Source organism: Berghia stephanieae, chromosome 8, assembly GCF_034508935.2.
Source record: "Berghia stephanieae isolate SIO BIC M18660-M18661 chromosome 8, UCSD_Bste_1.3, whole genome shotgun sequence".
NCBI classification, from domain to species: Eukaryota; Metazoa; Mollusca; class Gastropoda; order Nudibranchia; family Aeolidiidae; genus Berghia; species Berghia stephanieae.
In genome coordinates this window covers 15,029,723-15,044,147 of record NC_088367.1, presented here as the reverse complement: position 1 = coordinate 15,044,147, position 14,425 = coordinate 15,029,723, and positions in this window count along the sequence as shown.

Sequence of the window (14,425 nt, the reverse complement as noted above, 5' to 3'; positions counted from 1 at the left end):
TCTGGCCCATAATTGCATTCGGTTATCAGACCTGCAAGTATGTTCGACTCAACTGAATGTACTACAGTGATATGCTATTGTATTGATATTGGATTGAATGAAATCCTTTCATTTATCTTTGTAAATTTTCTCCTTTTGTTTTTTTAAACCAATGCCAGTATGAAAGACAAAGATGTTGCTGACCTGGGAAATGATAACTATCAATTTGCTTCATTTTAAAGCTTTAACAATAGAAAAACTTTTGAGAGTAATAACGATGGTATCCATTTTATTTTGTGCATCCAACCCACTTTTGGAGATACGATATATAATAGTTTTTAATGTTTCGAATGTTTACAGTTTGTGTTATGGGAAATTCAATATATTTTTGTAATCTGTTAGATTTAGATCTTAAGTAATATGGTTGTTTTTGTATAATAATTTTATCCTTCAAGATATTAGGGCTACTGAATCGGTTTTTCACAGACCTTTTAGTAACCCATGCGGGATCAAGGTAATTGTTATTTGATAAATACAACAAGAAATAAATGTAACCGATGAGATTTTTAAAGTTGTAAAAGGTTTACAGAGACGTTCTGGTATCCTGCCTAGTATTATTTGTTATGGTATTTAAAAAAAATATTTATTTAGATTCATTTGTGTAACCTAAGCCAAACCTGCCGACTTAAAAATCTAGAAATTCAAATTTTTTTGGGAGATAAAAATTGTAGTCGCTTATTGTTGACTTTGAAAATAAACAATTTACCTTCACAAGATTAAATAACAATTCAAAGTCCTTAAGATGATGTATTCTGGCATCAACTTTAGTGTTCAATCAGTTTTAATGACTTAGAGACGCTCATGAACTTCTGAAACTGGCGGCACAATGTCATCATTCTACAGATTTTTCAAAACCCTACGCAGGTCTGCTAAGCGATCCTTTAGATTTTGAAATGGTTTTACACAGATCTGCCACAAGTAGCAAACATCAAATCTGTATTTTTTTTCCCCGAAAAAAAGCAGCAAAGCTCAATTTAATATTTTTATTTTGCTTAATTTAAACGTCTTAGAACTGGGACAGATTTGATGTTCCTCAAACAGCAAAAGATTCAATGATGATCAAATTAATTTTCTTCAATTGTCGTAAAAAATCTTTGAAATGAAATCTGAATTTGGAAGAAGAAAAAAAAAAAATCAGACCTCGGCCAACTTTGGCTCCCCAAGATTTGAATTATATGATTATATTTGTGCGAGTGGTAGCAGGACTGTATACTGTATGATATCCCCTTAAAGTTACACATTCTTTGTTTATTTTTATCTAAGTGGCCAGAGATTTCACTTGAATAATTGAGGATAACTTACTGATAATATTATTTTGTTGAAATCAGTGCAATAATTTATCATGACCACCTGTAACATGCAGAAGGCATAATAATTTATCAATTTAGAGGTCTACACTCTCACATAAAGCATTTTGTTTTGCTTTTTTTAAAAATGAGTTTCCAATATATATTTATTAATATCTTGAGTAATTCAGTATTTGTTCAATTTAGATGCAAAAGGTATTCATGCTTATGCTCAGATAGAATGTTTTCAATGACATTTGGAACAATCCCTTTTGCTATTTTAATTAATGTGAGCTTTTATAAAGCACAACATCCAAATGTGATGCCTCAAAGGCACAACTATCACAATGTTTTTTCTATAGAGACAATGTTGTAAGTGGCCAAGTTTACTCCCGAGTATGTAAAAATAATTTGAGTAGAGAAAGGACTCGACAATAATGAGGATTATTCACCTTTCATCTAAATTTCACCCAGAATTAAACTATATATGTAAAGGAACATTATCAAGATTTTTCAGACGTCCTGTCCTGAGTTAGCTTTGTTGTACATAAGTTAGCTTTGTTGTATACGAGTTAGCTTTGTTGTACACGAGTTAGCTTTGTTGTACACGAGTTAGCTTTGTTGTACATGAGTTAGCTTTGTTGTACATGAGTTGGCTTTATTGTTCATGATTTAGCTTTATTGTACATGAGTTAGCTTTGTTGTACATGATTAGCTTTATTGTACATGAGTTGGCTTTGTTGTACAGGAGTTAGCTTTGTTGTACATGATTAGCTTTGACAATTAAGTGTCACAAATCAACTTTGGTGATTTATGTTTTCTAAATAAACATTCCGCGGATACAGCCACTTTTTTCCTTTCAGATTTTGAAAAGTTTGAAATTTGTTTGATTTTTAATTGTCTTTTTATTATTGTGCAATATCTTTATTCCATGACTGATATATTTAGATCTGGCTTTTTTGGGTGGGGTTCCTGACCTCCCATAGTGGGCAGGGAGGTACTTACTGTGTCTTCTATCCCCTTATATCTGTTTTCCAACATGCTTTCTGTCTTTGTCTTGGAATGAGATTACTTGGTTTTGTCCTGACCCTGGCTGGAGTCCTGGCTGGGAGGGAAACAGTTGAATGCATAGTTATTGTTTTGGAAGATGATATTTTTTTCCTTCTAAATCATCTCTCTGTTATGACTTATTGTATTTGTTATTTTGAATGTATAATGTAAGCATTTGAGTGTATTCCTCTTTGTTGGATTTTGTGTTTGTGTCCGGATGAGACTTATAGGTGATCTCAAACTAAGTACATTGGTGGTATGCTCTTGGAATATACATCTGATCCTTATTTGTTCCCAGTTCCCCCCGCCTATGTCTTACTTTTTCTTGGGTGCTTTAATTGTAATTCTAGAACTTTTTACTATCCCATTTTCTTCCTGTTTACTGGCGCTGATATAACCTAAATGTGTTGCAAGCGCTGTAAAACCCTTAAAAACAAAACAAAACAAACAGATCTGGCTTTTGATAAAAAATTCTTTAATATTATTTTTGTTTTAATTATTTGTTTATATATATTATTATTATTTTTTTTTTGTTGATAAATTCTTTTTAAACAAATTTTATTATTATTTTTAAAAAAACGTTAGTGCCAGTTATTGTTTTATGACATCTGTCAGAATTTTAGAATTGGCCCTGGGTGGGGTTCCTGACCTCCCATAGTGGGCAGGGGGGTACATACTGTTTCTTTTATCCCCTTATATCTGTTTTCCAACATGCTTTCTGTCTTTGTCTTGGAATGAGATTACTTGGTTTTGTTCTGACTCTGGCCGGAGTCCTGACTGGGAGGGAAACAGTCAGATGCATAGTTATTGTTTTGGGAGATGATATTTTTTTCCATGTAAATCATCTCTCTGTTATGCATTGTATTATCTTTAGTTTACATATTATATTATATGATTGGTAAACATTTGAGTGTGTTCCTCTTAGTTGGGATTTGTGCTTGTGTCTGGATGAGACTTTTAGGTGATCTCAAACTAAGTACTTTGATAGTAATAGTATGCTCTTGGAATCTACATCTGTTCCCTATTTGAACCAATTCCCCTTTGTCTTACCTTTTCTTTTGTGCTTTAATTGTAATTCTAGAACTTTTTACTATCCCATTTTCTTCCTTTTTACTGGCGCTGATATGACCTAAATGTGTTGCAAGCGCCGTAAAACCCTTAAAAACAAAACATTAGAATTGGCCTCTTCCTGATTATCCTATTTATTTGTGATTATAGCTTTAGTTTTTATCAAAAGGTATATGTAAATCCATACACTCTTTTGTTCCAATTTTGTTTTTTAAAATAATATTAAATTAACCTTTATTGTTTTTGCGACTCTCTTGTGAATAATGAGTATCATTATCTCAAGAAACTGAAGACTGAATGAAACTGAATGAATGGATCGAAAGATGGTTAAAGAGGCTGTCAAATGTGAAAAGATTATATTTGTTCTTCGATTCCCCCCCCCCCCCCCCCCCCCCCCCCCCCACCCACATCTCCTGTTCGAGATTGATGTTGTATGGTATTGTCTTTGTTTTGTTCCCTTCAAATATTTTTTTAAAATAGGTGGGGGGGGGGGGGGGGGGGGGTGAATATGCATTGCTTTCTTCGAATCATAACATGACAAGAAAAATGTAAATGAAAATGTCATCTTGTACTGTACATTCATGCGATTTACTATTGTAAAATTGTAAGTTCATAATATGGATTGTTGTCACATGGAAAGAAAATTCGACTCATATTAAATAACTGCTATAGTCCGTTCCACAACCCGTGCGCACATGTTGACTTGGATATCTTCGCAACCTTCGGATGGATTTTAATACATAATAATAGATTCAACACTAGAATTGTTAATGACGTTAAGCCGATTTTTTAAAAAACCGGTTACAGTACCATTACCATACTATGGAATGTTTCTACTTTAAGGGTCTGGGATGAGTGAGCAGTTTGATGTTTTACATTACAATATTATTATACACAGTCTGGCGCTGATATAACCTAAATGTGTTGCAAGCGCCGTAAAACCCTTAAAAACATAAAATTATTATACACAGTGAATTCTGTTATTATAACGATCTCTGAACTCGCCCACCAGATGACCAGAGGTTTACATTTCTTGAGATTCATGTGCACTACTCACTAACAGTGGTTCAAAATGTACACTTTGTACACACTTGACATAAACAATTGTTACAATTTAATATTTATGAAAGCCAGAGGCATAGGTTGCTGTTGTCATAATAGCTATTAAAAATATGGGTTAAAAATGCAAATTTGTCACAATGAGGAAAATATACAAGTATTTCTCCAGAGAGGCGAAGCGCGGAATTCTTTTTCATGGCATGCGGGAATAGCAGTATTGTTAATAGATTGTCCACAACCAGGACCTCAGAGGGGAGAGGTCTAAATAATAATTATGTAATTTTGATTATGCGCCTCTTATATTTGAAAGTCCAAAACTAACATGAAATCTGGTGGTAAAGAAGTTTCGATTCAGTGATATTTCATATTATTACATTCAAAGCGCCCTCCAGTAAACATATTTCAAGAATGGCGAACACGTACCATACTCGATAGGTGACCAGCGGGATTTCGTGACATGTCTTGTCGGACCTTTATGAATTTCTTGCTCAACAATTAGTCGGGCGTTATGTCTTTGTGAAAGGCAATTCTCCTTGCCATATTGGAGACGGGCATAAAAATTCGGAGGATCTCTTGGTTTTTGACATCAATGTTTTTGTCCGAAAAATGTATAAGTACCCAATGGGCTGCTTGTGTGGTTCAATATATTATAGGCTATGGCCGTTGTCCACCAGGGAAGAGATAAAGTGTAAACGCTGTGAAGTACTAGATAAATAAATGTTATCAATTATTACACGATTTCAATCCAAAATTATTATTAAGCTATGCCACTGAATGCACTTTTTTATGTTTATCCCCCCCCCCCCCCCCCCCCCCGGAAACTGAATCAACACACCATTACTGTAAACATTTTAAAGTTTGAGTCCTATTTTATTGCAAACGATGAAAAGATCAAAGGAAGTCGGCCATTGTGAGAAAACTGTTTGGTAGGTCAATCACTGTCGGTATTCAAATTTCATAATGTCACTTGAAATATAAGTCCGCATGCAAAAAATCACGGCACCACATAAGTAACTTTGGAGGAATTTGCCATATTCTGTGCGCACGGGAGTTGGAACGGACTATAATAAATATCATTACAAGTATATTGTAAACTGGAACTGTTTGAGTTAAAAAGATATTTTAAACTGTCAGGAATACGGCTTAGCCATGTTTGGCAGAGGAGGAGGGGTAAACTTTTGATCTCACCTTGCAGCCACTTTTATTCTTCTACACTTGATGTCTCTACGCTTGCGTCACCAGGTCAGCGGCGCCTTGACGGGATTTCTTCCACCCTAATTTTGTCCCTTTCTTTTTAGTTTTCTTTCCTTGTTCTGGATTGAGTCGACTTGGTTCTGTCCAAGCGGGAAGCAATTGTAGATGAGGCAGCCTGGTGTGGGTTTGTTGTGAATGGTTTGGGGAGAAAAGAAAGAAAGAGAGAGAGAGAGAGGGGGGGGGGGGTGTAAATCATTTCTATGAAACAAAAGGGTCTAAATGACTTCATTTTATTGGATATACATTGTAGGTGTCAGCCACATTGTAGGTGTCAGCCATCTGGATTGCTGTTTTGACCCACTCGTGTCATCGAACTTTTTCTCAGATGCCTGCCAACGGGGTTAAGCTCTGTGTAACTCTAAATTTTAACATAACGTTATTTTTATAAAAGTAAAAATGAATCCCATCATGAGGTCTAACATTCATACAAAAAGCCATACTACTAAGAGGCAATAGGATTGAGAAACCTGACAAAAGTTAGTTATGACAGACTAAAAGTCGTATTGATAGACCATGGGATTGACAAATCTAATAAAAAGTACTAGTTTACTAGTTAAAACTTGGAAATTATATGTGATAAAGATCTGAAAAAGGTATTTATTATGAAACCATGTCTGTGTTGATGAGATTCATTTTTATTTAATAAAAATAACACTATGAAACTATGCCAGACAAAGCAGAAAGAAAAATATACAGGAACCATACAAGGATCGAACCTCAAGACTTTTTGATTGTCCTAGTTGTCCAAGTCTACGTCTGTGATTAGTTCTGGGATTGACTGCTCTTCGACTCATTTCTCTTCCTTTTTTTTGCCTTACGTACGTATTTGGCATTTGTGCTAGCTTTTTACATTATACATATTTATTTATTTTGACTTCCTTGTTTTCATTCATCTGCTAGCGGTAAGCGGGTGGTTGGATGGGAGCATCACCCTTGAATCATATACCTATGTTCGCATGGGTGTACGATCCGATAGTGATGTCGTTTCTTCTTCTCTTTACTAGCCTATCCTGCTTCTTTGGTTTGTGATTGTATTTTTGACAGGGGATATTTTTTTTTCCTGTAAATCCTCTGCCTGTTTGTTCTTGGTTATTTATAATTTAGCTTATATCTTTAGGTTATGATTTTGATTGACATTTGTACTATTTTTGTTAGATTGCTTGTTTTTTTGTTTCAGCGGTCTCTCATATAACCTCAATTGTGTTGGAAGAGACCTAAAGCAACAAACAGACAAACAGTCTGCTAGCGGTAAAATCATCAATAACTAAAAATGTCGCAATGGCCGTGAAATTCTTTAAAAACAGTTTTCGAAGGCATTTTAAGCAATTACATAATTTATTATACACGGACCTTGACATGAAAATTGGTATAACAAAGTAAGGTATGTTTGTCAGTTGTTTTAATGTTTGACAATGTTTATCACATTATGATTATGATGTTGTCTTTGCTCCATTTTTTTTTTTTTGTGTGTGTGTGTATAACATTGCGCTATCATTTATTATTTTTGTGTTTGTGGTGTTGTCTTGTGAATTGTCAACTGACTCATCTACCAAAATATATCGAATAAATAATATATTGACTACCCAGGGCGTTTCTTTGTTTATTATTTCTACAAGCACTTGCGTTGGGTATAATATCTCTCAGTGGGTGGTTGGATGGGAGCATCACCCTTGAATCATATACCTATGATGTTCGCATGGGTGTACGATCCGATAGTGATGTAGTTTCTTCTTCTCTTTACTAGCCTATCCTGCTTCTTTGGTTTGTGATTGTATTTTTGACAGGGGATATTTTTTTTTCTGTAAATCTTCTGCCTGTTTGTTCTTGGTTATTTATAATTTAGCTTATGATATCTTTAGGTTATGATTTTGATTTACATTTGTACTATTTTTGTTAGATTGCTTGTTTTTTTGTTTCAGCGGTCTCTCATATAACCTCAATTGTGTTGGAAGAGACCTAAAGCAACAAACAAACAAATAATATAATATCTCTCAAGGCGAGGAAATGTCCAATGGCCATTTCCAAATGGATTCTTCATCAGTCCTCACCCTTGATATCTCTTCTATCCCGCCGTGTCCCTTCCATGCGGCTTTGTGTCCTTGTTTTGGGATGGGACCATTTAATTTGGCTGGGTGGTGTTCCTGGCCTCCCATGTGGGAAGCAAAGAGAATACAGGACTAGAGACGACAACATGTAGGAAAACGTCATCAAAAGTGGCTAGTGAGAGGTCGAGCGCGCCATTTCATTTTGTTTGAAACCAGGGACGCTGTGCCATTTAATCTCTATATGAATGACTTTGACTGAGCTCGATTAACTTTGATTTGTGGACGGAAAATAGAAAAAAAAGGCAAGGTTTATGATGATAAACCAAATTAGACATATTAAACTACACTTTTACTTGTACATTTTAGACTTGGCTCCAATGATCGGGTTTATATTAATAACTTTAAGAAATATTATGAATAATTTATAACTCCCTTATTTGTGGGGCGATTTTGTCATTCGTGGTATCAGTTTTATTGTAATAAAGAGATAGGAACTTGAGAGTTGTTTTTTCTTACGCGAAATTATTAATTAATTTTAGCACTAAGAAAAGTAGTTGGTAAATAAATTTGGTACACCTCTTTGATCTACCGCCACCGTCCATGCGTGTAGAAGTGTGAATCTCACCGTCGATGTATTACGCTATTGTTACGTAAGGAATATAACACCTTTTTGAGTAGGCCTAAAAGCTAAAATCTAAAAGGAAAAAAAATAATAATTCTGAGGAATTTGAAAGTCACATTGTTGAAATCAGCTTGAAAAAAGAAGAACATTGGTACTGATTTCAGAAAAATTGGTTGAAAGCCAACTGTTTTACGAATATTTGTGATTTTAAAAATTGCTTTTGTTTATTTTAGCTTTTTTAAGCAACTTTTTTATTTATCAGCCGATTTTCTTGATTTTTAAAAAATCATTCTTTATATCTCAAAGAGACGAGATCAGTGATATACTTTGTTTGTTTCAAATGTAACTAGAACATAATTTGGCTTTTTTACCTATCAACCGTGCCTGGATAATATATTCAGCAACGTGGTGATTGTGACGCAACTATGCCATGAGCGTCTTCCAGTGTTTCAACGATGGTTCACTGGGTGGGGTTCCTGACCTCCCATAGTGGGCAGGGGGGTACATACTGTGTCTTCTATCACCTTATAACTGTTTTTCAACATGCTTTCTGTCTTTGTCTTGGAATGAGATTACTTGGTTTTATCCTGGCCCTGGCCGGAGTCCTAGCTCGGAGGGAAACAGTCAAATGCATAGTTATTGTTTTGGGAGATGATGTTTTTTTCCTTGTAAATCATCTCTCTGTTATGTATTATTATAATTGTTATTTTCAATGTATAATGTAAGCATTTGAGTGTATTCCTCTTTGTTGGATTTTGTGCTTGTGTCCGGATGAGACTTAAAGGTGATCTCAAACTAAGTACATTGGTGGTATGCTCTTGGAATCTACATCTGATCCCTATTTATTGTTCCTAGTTCCCCTACGTCTTACTTTTTCTTGGGTGCTTTAATTGTAATTCTAGAACTTTTTACTATCCTATTTTCTTCCTTTTACTGGCGCTGATATAACCTTAATGTGTTGCAAGCGCCGTAAAACCCTTAAAAACAAAAAAAAAACAAACAAAAAAAAACAACGATGGTTCAGATCATTGTTGACGGCAACATCGTTGAAACACTGGAAGACGCTCATGGCATACATCAAAATGTAGGCTTATATCATCAAAGGATGTCTACATGATTGACATGGCCATATAGGGAACTCATTATCTACTGCCCCATAAAGAATATGAACACGAGAGGTCGAGCGCCGCCATTTTCTTTTTTATGCAACCAGGGACGATTCGCCACTAAAAAGTGTCTGTTGCCTGGTCTGCTCCTAGTAGTCTGTGGTGGGAAGGGAGCACTTACTGTGTCTTCTATCCCCCTATATATCTGTTTCCCAACTTGCTTTCTGTCTTTCTGTTTTGGAATGAGAATACTTGGTTTTGTCCTGGTCCTGGCAAGATGCCCTGGCTGAGAGGGAAACAGTCAAATGTATAGTTACTTTTGGGAGATGATATTTTTCCCCCCTGTAAATCATCTCTCTGTTATGTATTATTATTTTGTTATTTTGAATGTATAATATAAGCATTTGAGTGTATTCCTCTTTGTTGGATTTTGTGCTTGTGTCCGGATGAGACTTATAGGTGATCTCAAACTAAGTACATTGGTGGTATGCTCCTGGAATCTACATCTGATCCCTATTTGTTCCCAGTTCCCCTATGTCTTACTTTTTCTTGGGTGCTTTAATTGTAATTCTAGAACTTTTTACTATCCCATTTCTTCCTTTTTACTGGCGCTGATATAACCTAAATGTGTTGCAAGCGCCGTAAAACGTCAATTTCGTTCTTTCCATAGATGGGACGAAATTGACGTCACTCAGCTCTTTGTTATTATTTTTAAGACAGCCATTATAATGATCAGTTCTCACTAGATTATATCAATCAGACTACAACGTTCAAGGTTACACATAGTTTTGTGGGTATGTTTGGTATGTTATATCCGGCTGGCGGATGTTGTGAGCATTTTACCTCAAAGCATCAATATTGGACAAAGGAAAATATAAGATACGAGTCATTCTAAAATATTTTTATAAGCTTTTTAAAAATGTATTTATTCATTATCTATATTTTGTTGGAATAATATGTTCTCATGGCGTAATAATAATAATAATAATAATAATAATAATAATAATAATAATATAATAATAATAATATAATAATAATATAATGCAATAATAATAATGATGATAATGATGATGATGATGATGATGATGATGATGATGATAATAAAAAGAGAAATGTAAGTATGGAATTATAATAAAATGACTGAAACAATGATAAGTAATTGAATGAATTATAATAAAAAAAATAATATAAATATATCTTTACTCTCATTCTTTTTATGAACAACTCATTAACACAATAGTCCTGAGACAATATGACATTTTAACAAAAGATATTGTGACACGTGAATTCATGTTTAAATAATACATTTAAAACACAATTAAAATTTGTCGATATATTATCTACAGATATATGTGCTTCCGATTATAAAACATAATTTTATTTAATGTAAAGAAATACGCATATCTGTAAATTTTTATTTATACTTCAACACCGAATCCGAAGGTAACTCCGGGTAAAAATAATGTGAAAACAATGTGATATATATAAATAAATATATATAAATAAGGTCACTCACATTTTTTTTGGCCGATACAATTGTTTCGATGTCGTCGATCTCGTCAGTCGACAATTACCCGTAGTCTGCTTTTTCTTTTAGTTGAGTTCGATGTTGTTTATTTATTTATTATTTTTATTTTCGTCCTTAATTCCGCTAATTATGTCTAAGACATACTTCCGCTTAGACAGACTTAGCGGAAGTAAGGACGAAATAAATAAACAACATCGAACTCAACTAAAAGAAAAAATACACTACTGATAATTGTTGACTGGCGAGATGGAAGACATCGAAACAATTGTATCGACAAAAAAAATGAGTGACCTTATTTATTTTTATATGCTCTAACCAACATTATCGAGCACTCTCGTCCTACCTACAAGTACCCACCAATAATCACAATATATATATATATATATATATATATATATATATATATATATATATATATATTATATAAAATATATATATATCAATATATATATAATATATATATATATCAATATATATATATATATATATATATATATATATATATATATATATATATATATTATATATATATATATATACGCAGTTGCTATTTTTACAGTCCCGTAGAGACTGTACTCAGATCTATTTTTACAGTTCCATATGATTCTGCACTGGATTATGACGGATGCCGATCCCAGTGAGGTCCAAGACCTCTCCAAAATTCCATCCTCCGAAAAGGACCTATCAATGCAGGACTCAGATCAGGAAGTTGACATTTCTGAGGCAAGGCAGTACTTCAGACTTAAGTGTTGAGGCCTGGGCCAAGGTGCTTGATTCAGTTAAGAGAAAAGAGAAATCTCATGAATGGCTTTGCAACATACTGTATGTACTGAATCATATGGAACTGTAAAAATAAATCTGAAAACTGATTACATATAATGAGTATATATATATATATATATTTATATATATACATACATGTATATATATATTATTATATATATTATATATATATATATATATATATTATATATATATATATATATATATATATATATATATATATATATATATATAGAGAGAATAAAGATATAAGAGAGAGAGAGAGGGGATGTGTCTGTGAACAATAGGCAAGTATTCTAGCTTTGACCAAAATAAACATTGTTCAGTGTTGGGCTTTGAAAACATGTTTCAATTCGCTCTTGAAAGACAATTAGTTTTGAGCTTAATATTTACTTAAAGAACGGTGGGTGACGGCAACGAATAAAAAATAAAATATATCACTTTCGTTAAAATAACCAAGCACTTGTCCTTTGGGTAAGGCACTTTACTTTTAACTGCCTAACATTGTAAAAACACTCTTTTTTTTCGTTTTGGCCATAAAACTTATACTTCAAATATCAGTCAGTTAAGATAATCATATGATCATCTTATTCATTCGATATCTACATTGTTCAAACCGCCATCGCCATAATATTCGCGTGTCGATTTTAATCGAGAGGCAGTTGAAATGATTTTTTTTCTGGCCAAAATGAGAAAGAAAAATAGAAATGTTTTGCCATGAAAGACAGTACACTCAATACAGTCCGACGTGGTGAAAGCCTGGCAATAATATTATGGAATTAGATGAAGATTAAAAAGATGATTTTTTTTTTGGTGAGTTTAAAAAAACCTTTATAAACAGGAAACCGAGTATTAATCTAACCTGATATCATACATTATAATCTTACCGTCTCACCAAGAGAGCAGCAACATCGCTGTTACAGCTCTCTTGATGAAAACGGTTATTTCTGCAGTAGTTGTGGTCAGATAAAAATATGGTTTGAAATAAGAAATGAAACCAGCCTTAAAGTTAAATGTTTACCTTAAGACACCCTCTAACCCCCCCCCCCCTCCCCTCCTCCCTCCTCCTTTAAAACGTCATTCCTGCGCCAGAAAAAGAACAATAATTTGATACCCAGTCAAACAGATTTTGGATCCAGCAAACATGACAGAATACTAAAGGGGAAAAAAAAGTAAGACACGGCCTAAGTGACAAGACAATGCACACAAGGACACGATCTGATTGTTTGTTTTTAAGGGTTTTACGGCGCTTGCAACACATCTAGGTTATATCAGCGCCAGTAAAAAGGAAGAAAATGGGATAGAAAGTTCTAGAATTACAATTAAAGCAGCCAAGAGAAAGCAAGACAAAGGGGAACTGGGAACAAATAGGGATCAGATGTAGATTCCAAGAGTTTACCACCAATGTACCTTGTCTTCTTCTTCTTCTTCTTCTTCGTTCCTCTGATGGACATCTATGGCTGCAGTCCGATATCTGCTATGAAGTCTGTGGTCCGCTTTAGGTCCTCAGCCTCACCATAGAGCTTTGTGTTGAGTGTTGTAGGGGTGACCCAGTGGTTCGAACGTTGCACGTTGTATAATGGGCAATCCATAAGCACATGTAAAGTGGTTTCATGGTCGGTTCCACATGGGCAATAAGGGGTTGTTCCAATACCTAGCTTTGTAAACATATGTCCTCTTAGTCTATTGTGTCCTGTTCGTGAGATCACCTAAAAGTCTCATCCAGACACAGGCACAGTCCCCACTAAGAGGAATACACTCAAATGTTTACAAATAAAATATATATAATACATAATACAGTGCATAACAGAGAGATGATTTACAAGGAAAAAAAATATCATTCCCAAAACTAACTATATATTTGACTGTTTCCCTCCCAGCCAGGGTATCCGGCCAGAGCCAGGACAAAAACAAGTAATCTCATTCCAAGACAAAGACAGAAAGCATGTTGGAAAAATGTTATAAGGGGATAGAAGACACAGTATGTACCCCCCCTGCCCGCTATGGGAGGTCAGGATCCCCACCCAGCGGCCTAAGTGACAAGACAATGCACACAAGGACTCGATCTGACAAGACAATTCTCTTATTAAAGAAAAATTAAGACACAATCGAACTGACAAGGCAATTCACTAAAGGAATAAATTTTAAGACACGATCATCTAGCTATTAAGACAATGCACTTGAGGAAAACATTAAGACACGATCTATCTATCAGCTATCAAGTCAATGCAGTAAAGGGGAAAATGGACACGATCCAGAAAACGAGACAAATGAGTATACGCACGTATCTAGTCTAAGATCATTCTAGAAGCCTCTCCGGGCACCGTTACAGGATCTCTCCCAAATGAGACTTGTTTTTCTTTTTGTTTTTAAGGGTTTTACGGCACTTGCAACACATTAAGGTCATATCAGCGCTAGTGAAAAGGAAGAAAATGGGATCGTAAAAAGTTCTAGAATTACAATCAAAGCCTCCAAGAAAAAGTAAGACAAAGGGATATTGGTTCAAATAGGGAACAGGTGTAGATTCCAAGGGCACACTATCAGTGTCCTTAAAAGTCTCATCCAGACACAAGCACAGGTCCCCA